Raw genomic sequence first — 19573 nt, forward strand, 5'->3', positions numbered from 1 at the left:
AAAGAACTCTGAGGCCAGGTGCGATGGTTCATGCCTGTAATCCCAGCACTTTGGGAGGCCAAGTTGGGAGGATTGTTTGAGCCCAGGAATTCAAGGCTAACCTAGTCAACATAGCAAGACCTTGCCACTACAAAATATAAAATAGCTAGCTGAACACTGCATCATGTCTGTAGTCCTAGTTACTCGGGAGACTGAGGTAGAAGAAATGTCTGAGACCCAGGAGGTTGAGGCTGTGGTGTGCTGTGATCATGTGATTGCACTGTAGCCTGGACAACAGTGTGAGACTGTGCGTTAAAAAAAAAAAGAAGAAGAACATGGGCTCGGTGGCTCAGCCTGTAATCCCAGCACTTTGGGAGGCCGAGGTGAGTGAATTGCCTGAGCCCGCGGGTTCGAGATCCGCCTGGACAACTTGGCGAGATCTCATCTCTACAATAAATCAAAAATTAGCTGGGTGTGGTAGCGCGCGCCGTAGTTCCAGCTACTTGGAAGGCTGAGGCGGAAGGATCGCCGGAGCCCAGCAGGTTGAGGTTGCAGTGGCCGGGAGCGGCCACTGCACTCCAGTCTGGGTAACAGAGTGAGACTCCAACTCAAAAAAAAAAAAAAAAGAAAAGAAAAAGAAAGTTAGAAAAACCCCACAAAACACTGAGCTGTTTTAACCATGGTTTCCAGGTATGCATCTAGAAAATAACCTCCCAGATATTTGTTATGTAGCATTATGTTTGACATTGAACCCTAACTTGAGAGTTTCATTATGCTATTGCCATAGTTTAAGAAACGTTTGCCTAAATTATCAGTTTTGATGTTTTGATATGCTGGGCAATCTGACCCCAGTAGTAATAGATAATATTTATGGAGATCCTCTTCTATACCTGATACATTAATTAAGTTATTTATTTCTCACGACAATGCTTTGACGTGAGTACAGCTATCTCCATTTTATTGCCAAGGCAAGTTATCATTGATAAATCAAGTGCCTATTAGACCACATAGGTAATATAAATGAGGGGGAAGGTTAAGAATAAGGCAGAATTGGGATGTAGCAGGGAGATTATGGAAAACTGGGGAGCAGATGATCTGTCTCCAGCACTTTCTATGTGGGTCAGAATTGTGCTCTTTTTTGGGGGGCGAGGGCTTATGGAAATCTAAAATTTTAAGTGAAATGCCTTCAGTTTTGAGTGTTAGAAACTAAATTTACAATAGAATCCCTTGGAATCTTCTGGGGATTTGTTCCAGGATCCCTGCAGATATCAAAATCCCTGGATGCCCAAGACTTTTATGTAAAATGGTGTAGTATTTACATATCACCTATGTATATCTTCACATAATACTTTAAATAATCTCTTGTTGCTTATAACACCTAATACAACATTAATGCTATGTAAATACTGTCATATTGCATTTTTAAAATGTGTATTATTTTGTATCATTGCATTTTTATTTTTTCCTGGATTTTTTATCTTTGGTTGAATCTGCAGGTATGAAGGACTGACTGTACTTTACTGGCTAAATGGAACAAAAATAAAAAATTGAACAAAGACGACAATGCATTATTTTGGCCCAAAATATGCTTCTGAGAAAATTTTGTTACGAGTCTGTCATTTCTGCTTTGGAAAAAAAAAAAAATCACTGAGAAAATTGTAATACTAGCATATTTATAGACTTTGAAATTAAGTTGTAGCAATATATGATGACTAATGTTAAACATGAAAATTGAGTAGCCAATACTCAAAGAAAACAACTATTCTTTTCCTATAGAGTCATGTTTCTCAAACTTTTTGATCACATTCACCTTAAGAAATTAAGTTTACATGAAATTTAGTTATTCTTACAAGTGTGTGTGAATAGATGTAGATATCTGCACGAAATAATACTTACTCTTAGTACCTGTGATGCACTCTGCTACTTTTAATTCTATTCTGTTTCATATTGTTTACTACATATGGAATGGATTGGATCATATTCAAGTTGAAAATCTTTGCTGTAGAAAACAACTTTTAGTCCATAAGGACTAAGAATCATTGTTCGAGATCATGCATTACAACTCTAAACATTCCAAGTGATTTAAAATTATCAAGTACTGCCTATCTAGATACTGTTATGGAAATTCTGGTAACAAGAGAAATGCCTACATTTAAACACAAACTACTGATTTCCTTACAGGTTAATCTTGTCTTTGTAAGCAGATTAGGGCAGGACAACTCCTTTCAGTAACTTATTGAGGACAGGAGGAAAGTACAACATTTTATATTCTCCCATTATGCCCGGCTCAGGATAGTAACTCAATTAAAACAAGTTGCTTTGATTAAAGCAGCACTCTATGGCTATTGACATATAGGTTATTGGTTACCAAACCTGGTTGATTATCAGAATTTTCGGAAAAACTTAAAAAACCCCACAGAATCTTATTCAGAAAAATGATATATTCACTTGTAGAAATCAACTCTGAGGACTGTTTGGTTGAATAAACTGTTAATATTACCACATATTAAATTATTATGTAGTTACCAGTTACAAAAAGAATGAGGACGATCTCTGTGATAGATGGCTAAGTGCAAAGAAAAAAAAAGTCAAGATGTTTAGGCAGTCTTTCATCAGGAAAAAAAAAAGAAAAAAATCAAGGTGCATATATTTGGTTTATATTTGCACAAAGAAAATCTGGATGTGTAACAAGGAACTAAAAAAAGGATATCTACAGGTGATTTTGGAATGAGGTGGAGGGGAAAGAGAGTGATGCGAGACTTAGAAACTCAAGTATCCCTTTCTATATACTTTTGGTTTTGAATTATGTAGATATTTTACATATTAAACAACACAAGATTTAAAAAATTTGCATTAAAAACTCTAAAATCGAAGACAGAAATAAATAAGCCTTATTATATTTCAAATTGAAAACTTGACCACACAGAAAAAAAAAAAATTTCTAGTGAATTTTGAATGTAATACTCTGTCCATCTGTAGTGAGATGTAATCTAAGGAGTAAAAACAAAACAAAACTACAAAGAAAACTTAAACATCTCTCAGTGATTATTTTTAGTATAATATTTGTATTATCATTTTTAAATCATATCTTTTTGGGCAAAAATAAGTAAATGTTGTAAGAGATGTGATTTTCAGTATAGGAAAGTGATGACACACAAAGGAGAAATCAAATAATTTAAGAAAAAAATTTGTGTAATGTTAAATTTGAATTGGAAATATCTCTACAGGAACCAGGTTTCCTTAAAGAAATGCCTGATTCCAAGTCTGAGGCAGTTAGGTAAAAATAGAGCCTACAATATCTTGTGCCAGAAAGCAGGAAAGCCCTTAAACACAGGAGCCAGTTTGAAGCAGCTTCCATTGACCAAATTTGGAACAAATTAAGCATCTCAAAAGAATAACTAAATGATCATAAAACACCGAATAAATAAAAATCCATGAATTTTGAGGAGAGAGAGAGAAATTCATTTGCTGCCAGTGGAGGTGACATTTATATCAACATCTTATTCTGGAAATAGGTAAGAAATTATTTATCATGTCATGTTTTGAAAGAACTGTTGAAACCAGCTGATGTGTGAAAGCTTTTTTTTTTTTTTTTTTAAACAACAGAATGCCAGCTTGTTTATACTGAAGAGATAAAATAAGTAGAAAAATCATTATTTTGGAAACTCTTATGAAATAATTGATTTGGGCAAAGATAACAGAAGCCAAATCATTAGGTGAGACTCATTAGAACTGAAGCCAAATCATTAGGTGAGAAGCTGACAGTGAGGAGGATATTCACAAAGTGTGTCCAAGTATCACTCCACAGATTACTTGTTAATTGCAAAGGGGGAAAAAAAACAAACAAAAACCCCACCTTACCTTTACAGTGGAGATACCTGATTATGTAACATAGTGATCAAACCTGGTGTCATTGATAGACAAGTTGAAACTATGTGGCTCCTGGTGTGGCCATTCGCTTATTGTGTCAGTGTGAAGTCTCTGTGCCAAAAATGTTTAATGTAAATCTAATCAGGTTCTGAAATCTAATTTCCAGTTTACAGGAAAAAAGGAGAATTAAATAAGAACCAGTTAATTGATACCAGGCAGAGACAAGGCTAATTAGCAAAAGGCAATTTTTTTTGGTAGATAGCTAGCAGAGTGTTTGATCAAAGAAGCCTGAAAAATTTTTTGTTTTGAAGGTAGATATGCAGGGGCTACTTTCTTCAGCTTTAATTGAAAACCTTATTCCTTCATAAGGATAATATGCTAATGCTGTGGTCTAAGAATCACATAAAGGAATTTTCTTTTACAGAAGAACAACGCCAAGTTCAACATGCAAAAACAATTTTTATTTGAGAAACATCTTGTACTACCTAGAATTGGAGACCTTTTTCTAAATAAAAGAAGAAAGTATTCTTGTCTAAATACAGACATTTTGATTGCTTGATTCCACTGACCCCTTTCTGCTGCTTGCTACATTCAGTTCTCATTGGATGTGTACATGCCTTCTTTTGCCATGAAATTATTTTCATCTCTAACGTTGATTTTTAAAATGTTCTTCTTTATACTTCTGCTAAAATCGTTTCTTGTTGATGCTTTTACATTGCTATGGCATTCTGGACTTAACACATAGCATTAAAACCCTCCTTTCTTAAATTATATTTATGCTCAGGAGAAATAGCGGAGACACATTGAATTCATTCCTTCCCTGCAGAATGGAAAGAGTTTACACTAAGGGCTCACTTCAGTTTGGAGGAGAGAGAATCGGGGAGATGGCAGAGCAGCTGTGTTCTGTTTTGAGAGAGGAGAAAATTTAGGCTCATGCTTTTGGAGCTGCCGCACAACGTAGCTTCTGAACAGAACTGCCCTGTTTTTGCCACTGGCAACTCCACCCTTGCTGTTCCCAGAAACACCCTCCAGTTTCCCTCTTTTAGACTATCATTTCCCTCCCCTACTGGTTAGCACAATCATTACTGTTGAGTAATAACTGAACAGATTTCTGAAATAATTTAAAGAAATCAATTTATTTTATGGTCTTGCTACATTCATGTTGAATCTTAGGTAGGGAAACTTATTTACTTACTGCATATGTGAATAGAGTACCTTGCAGTCTTAACAATACTTCATCTTTTTGGTCTAAGCTAGATTTTTTTTTTTGTCTCTGTAAATAAAGGTTTATTAGAACACAGACATGCTCATTCAATTACATATAGTCAATGATCGCTTTTGATTTCTTTTAGGCTAGTGGTTCTTAACATGTAGTTCCTAGATTTGCACTATCATCATCATCTGGAAACTGATTAAAAATGCAAATGTTTGGGTATAAACCAACTTTCTGAATCAGAAACTGGGATGGAGATCAGAAATTTGTTGTTTTTTTTTTTTTTTTTGAGTTGGAGTCTCACTCTGTCGCCCAGACTGGAGTGCAGTGGCCGCTCCCGGCCACCGCAGCCTCGGCCTGCTGGGCTCCGGCGGTCCTTCCGCCTCAGCCTTCCGAGTAGCCGGAATTACAGGCATGCGCCACCACGCTTGGCTGATTTTTTTTATTTATTGTAGAGATGAGATCTCACTGCCCAGGCGGGTCTCGAACCTGCGGGCTCAGGCAATTCACTCACCTCAGCCTCCCAAAGGCGCGGGATTACAGGCTGAGCCACCGAGCCCGGCAGAAATTTGTTTTTAAAACTCTGCAGGTGTTTTTTTTTTTTTTTTTCACTCTAAAATGTGTGAACCACTCTAAGCCACAAGATTTCCTGTGCTCCTTTGTTAAGTCAGCAAACATGCTAAGCACATTCTATGCACTATGATCTATAAAGAAACTCTGTCCTTAGTGTGGTAATATGGTAATAGGGAAGACAAAATTTACATAAAAAGCTGTAACAGGCAGTTCTGATCATCTGTCTTCCCTACTTCTGGGTGTCCTCAGGTTAGGGTCTGTAAGTAAGAGTGGGTGGACTATGCTAACCAACGGCAAGGAGGCAAAATTCACACATTTACAGAAAAGAATAGCCCCGAACATGGTTGAAGATGGTGAGTTTTCAGACTCTGGAGTATAAGAAGAAAACCGTAGTCTATTCTATACTGAGAGAGAATAGCTAATAAAGAACACTGAAAAGTGGTGGGAGAGATTGTAGGAAAATGGGAGTGATCTGGATTGAAGGAAAAGTTAAATCATACCCTGTGCAGATATCGTCATTGTTCCCGTTAACTCAGCTGGTTAGAGTTCTAAGTCACAGATTCAGTTCCTTACAGAGAATGGATACATTATTTCTGTTCTTTGAATCCGCAGCACCCCTCACAATCTGAGGCACCAAACACAGATGGAATGAGAGATGGATGAAGGATTGTGGATCATTACACATTCACCCCTATTCCTGGGCGAATGACTGAAGGCTATGAAGGTGGGTGGTAGCACCATCTTTGTAGGGTGTAGTAGATGATAAGTAGTAGATTTATCAAATTCTTTCTTAAAGCTTTTATTGGTACAAATAGTCTTGTTTCTTGTTTTTTGTTTTAAGACAAATTTAGTTTTTTGAAGAAAGAACATAATTTCTCAAGGAAAATTAGTAATGTGTACCTTGTATAACTATGATAATTTTTAGGTTATATAACTTGTAAAATGTTTCATTTGGCAAGAATATTTAATTAACATATAAGCATGTAGCTTTCCTTCTATGCACATTAACTAGATCTTGAAGATGCTAAAAAATTTGATGATAATGTCTTGTGTCCTTATAAGGAGAGACAAATTAAATGCCTCACTTTTAAATATAGTAGGCTGTATCCACTAACATTAGCTAAGGATGCCTCAGTGTTTCCATGCAAAACCTTATACCTAAGTTAGCCTTAGGGAAGAGCCTCAAGGTAAAACTTGCACGTTATATCTGTCTTTCAGCAGATTGCTTTACAAAGTTTCTGGGTGCCAGCTTACCCTGAAAAATGGACACATAGTGAAATATTCATATGCCCAGTTTTCCCTACATCTAATGTTTGAATAAATAGGACATAATGATAGTACTGAATGTCAGTGAAAAAAGAGAAAGTTCTCTTTATATTTTCTTATCATTTTACATCATGAAATTTTCCTACATGCTTAAAGAGAAAATCCAACAGATTTATTTTTTAAATCATTGCTTTTAAAGAAGAAAAAAGGCAGGATATGTATACACACATAAATACTTCCAAAAGTTGATAGCCATGTACCTTGATCTTGGATTACCTTTATGGAAACATGTCATGGTTTGCATATGAGGATAATGTCATTTGTCAGCTGTCATTAAGACTTTTTTCCTAGTACAAGGATAAATAATTATATGAAAATTTGAATTAAAAAAGATATTTTAAAAAAGCAGCTGATAACCCATTAAGTAGAGGCTTGATTTTCTAGTTTAAAAACAATCAATGAAAAGGATTTTAATTTTTGCTTAAAGTGTCATAAAGTACTTACAAAGGATCATTTTGAAAGCAATAAACAGAATATCTTAGTTAAGATATCAATATCTTCCAAAATGCGGGTGGGGATGAGATTTTAATTAAATAATTACCAGATAATTAAGTTATACTCTCTGTGAAAATCAGGGATTACAACCTGAAATGTTTTTAGGAGGCAGGCAGGCAGGTAATGTAAATGGTGAGGGCTACTCTGTATATCCTGGAGACAATTCTTCAACTGAAGGCCTTATATCCAGTCTAAAGGAAGTAGCAGTGGGCAAGTCAGTTCATATAGTTATATGAGTCCAATAATTCTTGATTTTTTTTTTGGTCTGAGTGTCACTCTGTTGCCAGGCTGAAATGTAGTGTCATGATCACTGCTCAAGGAAGCCTCGAATTCCTGGGCTCAGGCAATCCTTCAGCCTCAGCCTTCCCAGTAGCTGGGACTGCAGGCACACACCACCATATCAGGATAATTTTTGTGGTTTTTTTTTTTTTTTGGTAAAGACAAAGTCTCTATGTTGCCCAGACTGGTCTCAAACTGACGATCCTCTCTCCTTGGATTCCCAAAGTGCTGGGATTATAGGTGTGAGCCACTGCACCTGGCAGTTATTTCTAGATCTTTTGATTGTCAAGAGAAACCTCAACTCTAGATCTTTTAAATAAAATCTTTACATCATTTAATGCTGGCGACTAAGTATTTTTTTAAAAAGACATTGTGTTTGTCAAAGAAAATGTACCAGCTGGATATGATTTGCACTGTGATCTACCAGTTTGTGACTCTTCATTTTTAACCACAAATGAAGTATTCTGATCTATCTTTCTCTAGCACATATGAGAGGAGACCCCCCCCAAAATCCCTGGAATTTACTTATAAAAATTATGTATTCTTACATGTTTAAACTTCAGTCACCTTCAAAGTGCTCTCTTTGATGCAAAACACCTATCCAGACATTTTTCCACGGCTCAAACAGTTTTTGAACTTGTCAATTTTGATGCCTTTTAGTGCTTCTGCTGTTTTTTTGTTTCACCTCTTCTACATGGCAAAACGTTTTCCTCTGAGGACTTTTTTCACCTGGGGTAACAAAAAAAGCCCTGGGGTGAGATCGGCTGAATGGGGAGGGTGAGGCACAGGGGTCATGCGGGTTTTGGTCAAAAACTGCTGAACACTCAGTGCAGTGGGGGCAGGTTGTTTGTGTAAATCATCCATCATTAAATGGGCGAATGCACTGAAGGGCTCTCCAAAACAAAAATTCACTGACGCCAAGTACAGCCTTTCACAACAACACTAGCTGGTACACTGATGGCAATGGGTTCCTAGAACACTTATTTAGCCAGGGAAATCTGTACAATAAGAGACCCACCCTCCAAAAAATAATTCGGGGGGGCCTCCCTTGTAAAATGCTGAATGCCAAACATAGATAATCACAAGCTATTGTAAAGCTAAGTGAAGAAATAGCCAGGGACTGTGGTACTTGCTTGGGGATGATTGCTTGAGTCTGGGAGTTTAAGGCCAGTCTGGGCAAAATAGCAAGATCCCATCTCAATAATAATGATGATGATGATGATGATGATGATTAAAACATTCACTACCACTGAAAATTTGTTAAATATTTACTTGGAAAATGAATACAATTTGTTTCTTTGGGAAGTGAAAGCTTCACCAGTATCAGCACACACACCCATTGGCATGTGAACTTGTTTTCACAGAATGAGTAAGATAGGAGTGTTAATTTTACTGACCCAATACCACTGACTCATGGGGGGGAAAAGCCAGCCTCTCTCTCTCTCTCTCACACACACACTATACACTTGCATATCTGAAAATCTAAGGTCCATATTCATAGATTAAGCTCTAATGTATTTTCAGCCTAATGCTGGATGTCTAGTCAAGTATGCGAAAACATAAATAATTAGAGTTGCCCAGATGCAGTTCTCATAACCTCCCAACACTTTGGGAGGCAGAGGTCGGAGGATTGCTTGAGGCCAGGAGATTGAGAGTAGTCTGGGCCACATAGGAAGACCTATCTCTATAAAATATTTTTTAAAAAACTGACTGGACATGGTGGGACATGCCTCTAGTCCCAGTTACTCGGAAGGTTGAGGCAGAAGAATCTCTTGAGTCTGGGAGTTCGAGGTTGCAGTGATCTATGAGTGCACCAATGCACTCTAACCTGGATGACAGAGTGAGAACCTGTCTCAATAATAATAATGTAATAATAGTTCTGGGATTTATTAGAGCATACCATCTGAAAGTGACAAAGGTCTTGCCTTTATAATTCTTATTTCATTTAACTTCTAACAGATGTGAACACAATATGGTTCATCAACAGAAATCAGCAGTTCTTACTGTGAATGAATAAGTCTTTTTTATAAATTAAAAAGATGCACGTTGAAGGAAAGATAAAGAATAGTGAGGGATTTTTTGGTATCGATAGTTTAGAATTGTCATTGTCTCAGGTACCAATTAAATGTGCTGGACGCAATGCATTTTTAAGGTAAACTTTTAGAATTTAAGTTATAACATATGTACAGAAAATACACACATCATTAAACATATTAATGCATTTTTTTCAAAGTAAACACGAGACTGTTCATTATTTTCAAAGAACCAAGCTTGAAATCTTTTGACATGACTTGATAATGCATTTTGCATATTTTGTTACTTCTGAAATATACCTCTGAAAATAACATCTCTAATGTTTGCAGTTTTATTTTTCTCTCTCTCTTCCCACTCCCTCCCCCCCTTTTTTTTCTGTCTCTGACCGTTTGATTAAACTTTAAATCACTTGTTTCTGTAAAGCTATGATCACCTGAAGTCATTTAATCACACAACACCAAGACTGTGTCTTGGTATGACTTCTAAGTTATTTATTGGAGTTACAGGATAAACATTCTGCAATATGATGTTTTTTGAAAAGAAAGCCATAAATGTTACTTAAAAAGGGACATTAGTCATCTAAAAGTATATGAATAATAGTATGTCTTTCACCTTTTTAAATGATAAAATTTATGTTTTTCAAATGAACTTTCTTGCAGAGAAGAGTAAAAAGGCAGGACATTGAAAAAATTTGATTATCAAAATTAGAGTCTATCATTCCTTTATCTAAGCAATTTTACTATAAAGCACATACCTATAAACACATTATGTAATATTTCTTGTTTCAATAGTTAAAGCAGGTCATATATCATAATCAAAACAATTATAAACACATGTGGTAACCTAGAAACGTGATTTAAAATTTCAGTGTCTTACATAATCAAAGTATCATTTAAGTAAGCAAGCCAAAATGATTACATATAACTAGGTCTACTAATCTATACATTCTGAAGAAAGTTCATTGTCTGCTCATGGTAAGAATGCTACTGTGTCTTCTTGGAGACACTACTGTGTACTTGGAGCTTCTGTTTGATTATTTACATGAGGTTAGACTACTATAATAGTTTTCTTTTCTTTTTTGGGGGAAGGAAACATGATAGAGTTTTCAAACTGACACCCAACGATCCTCTGGATCTTCTCCAGCGTGATGGTGCAAAGTAGGCTATCTATAATCATAGTTAAGGGAGACAGCCCAAGTTTGGAATGTTTTCTTTCATCTTCACAGATCTAGTATGCATATTACGGAACTACAGGCCATTGCATCTGCAAATTACCAATGAAAGTATATCATGTAGTCTCAGTAAAAAACATAGAATTTTCTCTATTCAAATTTACTTACATACTGTATTCCAATTTTTCCATAGATTTATTCAATTCTGAATGTATTTCTAATTCAGAAAGCATCTGATCTATTGCACTGTAAGTGGCAGGACAAAACTCTTCACACAATGAGCCCAAAGCAAGGTACTGATGTTTCATGTATGGTCTGGTGATTAGCAGAGAGTTGCAAGTAATTATTGATTATTGATCCAGTCTTGCTTTTACATATATAAATACTGGATGACTTGGTCTACTGTGTTAGGTACAGTACTAAAGATTCAAAGATGAATGCTCAGTATTAGTAAGTGGAACAGATACATAATTACAGCATGGTATTATAAATATAAAGTAAAAAGCAGGCATAGAATGCTGTAGGAACACAGAGGAACTATGCAGATTATAATTTTGAGGAGTGTGCATCGCAAGGTAGGGAATCCAGTTAGGGAGTAATTGAAGTACTCTACGCAAAGGGTGATGAGGCCCAGAGTCAGGGCAGCAGTCTGAGAGAAGAGGAAGGAGTCAAGCAATATATAGGAGGCCTAAGAAGCAGCATTTATTGATTTATTAGCTGAAAGGTGAACTAGAGATAGAGGGATAGAGAGAGAAGGAGAGGATGGACAGGTTTCTGGTGCTATTAATTGAGATTGGCAAGACAGGAGGAAAACCTGGTTTGGAGGGAAATATGATATTGGTTGGGGTGAGGAGAGATGGGAGATGAAGTGGGAAGTTGAAGCTAGCATATTTGTGGCATATTTTTTTTTTTTTTGAGTCAGAGTCTCACTCTGTCGCCTAGGCTGGAGTGCAGTGGCACGCTCATGGACACCTCACCCTGGACCTGCTGGGCTCAGGCGATTCTTCTGCCCTCAGCCTTCCAAGTAGCTGGAACCACAGGCATGTGCCACCACGCTAGGCTAATATTTTTTATTTATTGTAGAGACATCTTGCCAAGTTGCCCAGGCTGGTCTTGAACCCTTGGGCTCAGGCAATCCTCTTACCTCAGCCTCCCAATATGCTGGGATTACAGGCATGAACCACTGTGCCCGGCCATGGCATATCTTTTTAGATATAGCCAACACACAGTTTAATATAAGCATCTGAGACTTGATTAAAGATAAAGTGTCAGTACTGGAGGAGATATTGCTAAGAGAGTAAGAGAATAATAAATGGGTCCCCAGGGTGACACTCTGAACTTTAGAGTAACCCTGATCTTTCCTCATCTAGCATTTTAAATGTCCTACATCCTCTAATTCGTCTCTGAATGCTGCACGCCACTGACTTCACTAAAACCAATCATGTTCTTTTTCAAGAAAGTATTTGAGAGCTTAATATCAAGTCAGTCTTGAGGTTGGTGACACTTTAACAGCACCTGAGATTTTGTTCCTTTAATTAGTTTTGGGAACAGTTCCTAATCATGTTGTCTCATGACTGAGTCAACAATCTATAGTCCAAGTCTAGTGTCGCCTTACCCCCAGCAATGCTCCCAGGGACTGGAATCACATCTAGATCTCATGCCTGGGTTCTTGCTGCAAGACTACCTGACTCAGGGTGGCACCCTTGTGCTTGGGCCCGCTGTCTCTTTATAGTGAGCACTTGTTGCTTATAGAGTTCAACGTTCACTCATACTCCTTCTAGATTTCCCTTTGGTGCATTCCTCTCTCCCCTCCTCAACAGAGTTGATAACTGTGAAACCGACCCCACACCATTCTCTATAATGCTTCAGACAATCAGTACTTTATATTACTTTAACTCCAGTGACTGGTTCAAGAATGGTACATGTTCTAAGCAGAGGCAATGCAATATGCTTCTCTCCCATAACTCATGTGTGGAAGATATCTCTCTTTCTACTGCATGTGACTGAGAAAGCATGTAGCTCTGCAAGGTGCTGGCGATTTGAGAATAAAGTCATTCAAGGGAAAAGATGGAAACCATGTCCTGATGATAATATTTGGATCCTGCTTTGAGCTGCTTCTAAACCCAGATCTAAACCTGGGCCACTCAGTTATGTTATTTTTGGCTTAAGAGAATTTTTGTTGGATATTATTGCCCTGCAACTGAAAAAAACTTTATTGGTTCATAATTTATTCACTCAACACAAAATTATTGAGGATGCATAAAAATGTCAGGAATTGACTAGGTGTTGTTGGTATGGAAAATACTATGTCAGAGAAAATCCTTACCCTCGTGGAGTTCACAGTTGATTGGAGGACCGTTGTTAGACTTGCTCATTTGACTTCATGCTTGCCTATTACATGTTGACAGGTGCTGCTGATTCTGGGTTTTGCTTCCTGGGTCTTCCATAAAGTCTTTACTATTGATTATGCAAAGAATTCATTTTCTTGTCTGGAGAGTTTCAGATTTTACAGGCATCAGCTATCTCGGCCATCTCACTTGAATAAGTCTTCCTAGACTATGGATCTCAACTACTGCTTGTTTGATCTATCCTAGCTTCAGTCTATTACTTCTCATTTTGATTTACATTCTGGTTTTCAAATGTCACAAAATATAAGCGCTAAATAACTTAAAGAAGTCAAATGGTAAGAAGGAAGGTGGGAGCCTCTTGTAGTTAGTAAAATTAAGTACATTTTCATTTATCCTCTATACATTCATTCATAGTAGCATTTCAGAGCCAGTTTGATGGAAAAAGAGTGAATAACAATGGTCATAATCTAACACTGAGCACATAATCATCTTTTCTTCTTTCTTTCTTCCATCCATCTCTCCCTCACTCCCTTCATTTTTTTGAACTCCCTCACTCCCTTCCTTCATTTTTTTGAAATATATTCATTAAAACAAATTTGGTACTGTTTTAGAGGTTGAAGTGCAGCTTTAAACTTACAAAATCCTTGCTTTTTATGAAGCTTGCATTCTAATTGAAAAGGCTTTGAGTTCAGAGTTTTTACATGTGATTCCATTTAAACTGTACAATTCATGTTTGCCAATAAGGAAATTGAGACTGAGGGGCAAGATTATGTAACTTGTTCAAGATCAGACTAAGGGCAGAGATGCGATTCTAACTCAGGTGCATCTGTTATTAAAGCCCGTTTGTGGCAAAGGAAATCAATCTAGGTCAGAAATATGTAGTGCTCAGAGTGAATAGTAGGATGACATTTAGTAGATGATAATTTTATCTAAATACGAGTTGAGTACATTCCGAAGTAGAGTGCTAGGAGCCATGAAAAGAATTCGGGAATGTTTGTCTGTGAGATGAAGATAAACAAAGAAACAAAATATATTTCAAAAATTGGAGTTTCAATTGAGTTAATACCCAGATTATATTCTTTTTTTTTTTTTGAGTTGGAGTCTCACTCTGTCGCCCAGACTGGAGTGCAGTGGCTCCCCGTCACCGCAGCCTCGACCTGCTGGGCTCCGGCGATCCTTCCGCCTCAGCCTTCCGAGTAGCCGGAATTATAGGCATGTGCTACCACGCTCGGCTGATTTTTTGATTTATTGTAGAGATGAGGTCTCGCCGCCCAGGCAATCCACTTACCTCAGCCTCCCAAAGACGCGGGATTACAGGCTGAGCCACCGAGCCCGGCTCTCGGATTATTTTCTGGAGAAAAATTTAAAAAAATCATTACACTAACAAGAATATTTCATATCTGCTTATAAGAAAAGAGTAAAGATGATCAATTTATACACATTGCCTACAAATTATTTCTGTAAAATCCAAGGGAATTAATGGTGTCATAAGGACTCTGCTTCAGCCAACCTGGTAATACTTGTGAAAAATAGGATACCATTCCTAGACCCTCATCTTGGGATTTGTAAATGTGAAAACCTTGGAATCTGTGTTTTCAGAAGTCTTTCTAGGACTTTTCATATCCAGAAATGTTTGGGAATCACTTCTGGGGATTCTTGCTGTTGATTTAACCACACTTGAAATAATTCCACCAGGTTTTGGACGGCCTTTCCTAATCAGGCACACTTTTCTTAGCTCAATCTGGCCCCACAAGCTGAACGTATTTATATTAAAGTTTCACTCTTGAACTAGAGATTAGGAGGTTTGTTGGAACCAAGCCACAACCAGTGATGGATTCTAGAATTAACCTCATTTCTTTAAACTTCTTGATCACTTTCAACTTGTCAACAAACTCAAGACACAATACTCCAATTGTCACCAAGTAAATTCACTCTTGATGAACTAGCCTATCTCCCAGGTCCCTAGTGCATATCCAAGTTTTGCAGTTAAGCCTAAATCTCAGCACTGTTGGGGTCTATGCCAGCTCCCTTTCCCTGGCGAATAGATCCTCCTACCCACATATTTCACTGAGATTCTGTTTCAGACTTCATATTTTCCCTTACTAGAACAAAAACGTTCTCAGCTGTCTGTTTACAAGAGTTGAATACTGCTTATAAGTGCCATCCCTTTAACCAATGGATGTGTCACTATATTAACCAGGTCTCTTTCAGATGCAACTGAAATTATTCACATTGTTTTGATTTTTAAAAGGAAATACATTGGCTCATATAACTCAAAAGGACAGTAGTAAATCCCTAGGTATGGTGGCAACCAGAGTGATGGGCCTATTCTCTCTAGAGAAGCTGGAAGTGGGAAAAGGAGGGACTGGGTTTGGGGCCAGGGATGGGACCAGCAGGGTCCTGAAGGCCTGGACTGGCTGAAGTAGGACCAGGCTGTTTGCTCACAGGATTTTAAAGCTGAATTAACTACTAGAAGCATGGCTATGGGAACTGCCACACTCAGGTCTGGGTCACTAGGGTGAAGAGAGGGAGTCTGGATTCAAAACCAGATGAAATGGAGGAAGGGAACCTGAAGAGAGAAGAGCTGCCAATTAAGTCGTGTGAGCAATGCTTAGAAACATTCCACAGGCTTAGAGCTGGGAATCTTCTTATTTCATTCCTGTGGCTGCAGGCAGAAGAGTGCTGAATCACTTAAACAGGGTGCAGAGGGGCTGATTCTTGGACTTTTTGTCACTTGATCTTTGGGATTTGGTTTCTACTCTGTTTGGCACTGCTTGACTCTATATCCAGTCATAACCTGGCTGTTCTTTCTGGTTAGATCCATTCATTTAACCAATAAACATTTACCAACTACCCATAAATCATTGTGTTAGGTGCCGGAGATATAGCAGTGAAGAAAACATAATTGCTGCCTTCATGGAGCTTGTATTTTTGGGGAGGGAGGCAGATAAAGTAATAAAACTAATTACAGGATTCCACACTAGTCTTGGCAACATACTGAGACCCCATCTCCACAAAAAACCAAAGTAGCTGGATATGGTGGTACATGCCTGTGTTCCCAGCTACTCGGGAGGCTGAGGTAAGAGGATCACTTGAGTCCAGGAATTTGAGGCTGCAGTGAACTAAGATTGCATTACCACTGCACTCCACCCTGGACAACGGAGAGATACTGTCTCTAAAAAAAATAAAAGATCTGACCTTTCTCAAAAATTGAAAAAAATATATTTTAAAATTAAAATTAAAATAGCAAAAAAAAAAAAGAAAAATGACAATGGGAATAATGATAAATGTTATAAAGACACATAGAGCAGGGTACATAGGATACAGAGTGAAGGGATAGGAACATTTTTAGGTCCCGATGTAGACCCAGGGTTTGAATGAGGCTATGCAAACACCAGAGGGACATGCTTTGCAGAGCACATGCCATAGGAGCACCCAGGATATGTTTGAAGTTCACAAAGAGGGCAGTGCAAGAAAGGAGAGGTTTGCAGGAGAGGAAGTTATAGGGGTGGACAGAGGCCTGATGACGAAGGCTGTTATGGGCTGGAGTAAGGACTCTGGATGTAGGTGATACTTGTTACGCAGATTCAGTTCTAAAATGCCAGCTCTTTCTGTTCAAGGTTCAGAGGGTTGAGAAAGAATGAATCAGAGATAGGACTCTGAGAGCTCAGGGAGTGGGTTAAACAGATGAGATAACAATGCTCAGGCTCCAGGCAAACTCACATCCCCCAGCACCACCACACCCTGCTTGGATTTCATTTCTATCTTTAAACTGGCATTGGAGCAGAATGGGAGAGGAGGGCCAAGCTGTTTCCCTGTAAGAATTTTCTTCTGATCTCTTTCCACTCTGTGCCTGAGCAGGGAAAATGGAAGATCGGCACAAGTGGGTGTGAGATCAGAAGAAAATTATGCAGCTGATACTCTGTTTAAAAGGGATTCTAGCATTCATCCCCACTCCAAAATATCAGTGGGAATTTCTGCTAACACAAAGACTGACACTACAATATTATACTTATTTGTATTCATTTTAACAGGAAGTATATTTGTATAACTTATAAAGTAAGTCAGACAGAACACTCTATATAGTGTGAGCTCTCAAATTGTCCTTATCTTATAAGTTAATATTTTTGAAAGTATTAGATAATTTACTGCTTAGAAAAATAATCACTATTTACCTTTCATGGTGGGCTTAAGGGTATTTTTCTTCCTTTTATATTTTCTTTATTGAATGGGAATTCATTCTATAGTGAAAAAAAGAAACTTTCTTAAAATAAGGAAGAGTTGTAAATATCTTATATAAAAAACATCTTATTATTAGAATTGGTTGAACGTAAATGACTATATGCAGGTTTGGGGTTGGCAGAAGAGAAGAACAGAATAGAAAAGAATAGAACAAAATCCAGAAATTTGAGAACTTAGGTATTCTTTAAATCATCTCTGATTTTTTAACATGAGAAAATTAAAGTTGAAGAAGTTTAGCTTAAGCTTGGAGTTTTTCTTTCAAACTTTACATGAAAATTCAAGTAACCTGTTCTCTATGCTTTAACTTTTAGTTATCCCTGTTATCAAAAGTAGTCATTTTTATTATGATTGTATTTTTGTAGATGCCCATTAATGTTATGGAAGAGGGTATCTCCCATGGGGTTGGTTATAATATTTTGGAGAGAGTTAACCAGTCATTTCTTTCAGATATTTATGTCTATGTTATGTTTTATGCCTTACCTATTTGCTAACTCACACAAAAACAAAAGTATTTCATATTGGAACCCAGCACACACACACATGTACACAGGCACACATATACACAAATAACACAAGATATTTTTCTTTGCTTTGCTTGTCTTTTCTGTTCTTCAGTTCTATTTTATTCTCTTTTGTTTAATTATAAATTCTGATCCCAACCCACTGAATGATTTTATAACCCATTTCTGGGTTTCAACTCAGTAAGACAAGAAGATACGATTTTGAAAAAAAAAATGTGATTGAATAAAACTAAAATGTAAGCCATTAGCTAATGATGACATCCACAATGGCTGTAAAGTGAAGCTGGGGGTTTTTTTTGTGATCACAGTTCTGGGCCATGGTGGTTGCTATCGTAGAGGAAATTCGTTTTCTACTCCTGGACCTGGTGACCAATGGCCATGAGTTTGAGCACAAATGTGTCTTTATTCTTGGTATCACTAATCAGTTTAATTGACCTTGCAGTACTAGAAAGAATAGGTCACAAGTTTTTGAAGCTTGCTCTATATTATAAGCTGCAAATATATACTTATAGTTTTATAATTCCAGGTTTCATTAGTCAAGGAGAGAAGGAAATTAAGAGACAGCAAAGTTCATTCCTGGATTTACACGTGAGACTCAATCATCAGTCTAAAGTTCACTTAGAACTTTCAATGAACTTCAAAGATTTTAATCCTGTTCATTACATTGAAGTCCACAGGAATCCCACACAACTTTGAATGGATATGTAGTTAAAATTTCTTAGATACCTACCATCATTTCTCACTTTTATTCCTTAGGCAATGGCGATGGTTGAAACTTGCAATAGGGACAGCTTTTGTTTTTGGCAACTCATTATTCCTGAAGTCTTACTCCAGTAAAACAGTAACTCATATTTCCTCTTGGGTGCCATCTGCCTCCTTCTTCTTTCAGTCTCGCAATGTAAGTCATGAGGACAGGGACCAATTCTCAGCACTATTTACTGGCTTTTGCAGTACTTTTTAAGCTGTTGCTCATTGCTCTTGAATCCCAGGGCATACTCAACCTCAGTCTAGCCTTCAGGGCCAATACTGAAGAGAGACAAGGGTCATCTGAAGAACTCTGTGATGTGGCATCTTGGTTTTTGCTGCTAAGTTGGTTTTTGCTGTTTGTGCCTCAGTTCTAACAATGGGTTATCCACCTTGATACCTGGGGCCTGTCTCACAGTATATAAATTGTCTTTTAGTCCCCCGGAAATCTGACACCTCGCCCTACTCTTATGTGGTACTAGAGACTTAGATGATGACTGCATCAATTGTCTGACAACACTGGTACTAGTAACCTGATTTATTGGTTCTCTGCACTCTTCTGTAAGCTTTTTGGGAACTGAACTATAGTAATTAGATATCTCATGATTAAGAGTGTTCCTGTTTTCTTGGAAAGGACATCTGAGGAACTGCTTCCCTAGGCTATCCCCTTTTGTCTGATGTAATGTTCCAGATGCCAAATATTGCCCTCTCACCGGGCCATCTCCCAGCATCTTTGGCTGAGTCGTATCTGAATGTCTGCTCCACTCTCATGGATGAG

General features: G+C 37.6%; 1 long non-coding RNA gene across 1 annotated transcript in view; it reads left to right on the forward strand.

Annotated features, from left to right (window-relative positions):
* The first annotated feature begins 3419 nt into the window (after nt 1-3419).
* LOC103258563 overlaps nt 3420-19573 on the forward strand; it is a 32109-nt gene continuing 15955 nt past the window's right edge. Inside the window, exons 1-2 of the long non-coding RNA XR_002481868.1 lie at nt 3420-3494; nt 6248-6359. This is a non-coding gene — a long non-coding RNA (uncharacterized LOC103258563). The remainder of the gene's footprint in view (nt 3495-6247; nt 6360-19573) is intronic.

This window comes from Carlito syrichta, unplaced genomic scaffold, assembly GCF_000164805.1.
Source record: "Carlito syrichta isolate Samal-C Ts95f unplaced genomic scaffold, Tarsius_syrichta-2.0.1 Scaffold302292, whole genome shotgun sequence".
NCBI classification, from domain to species: Eukaryota; Metazoa; Chordata; class Mammalia; order Primates; family Tarsiidae; genus Carlito; species Carlito syrichta.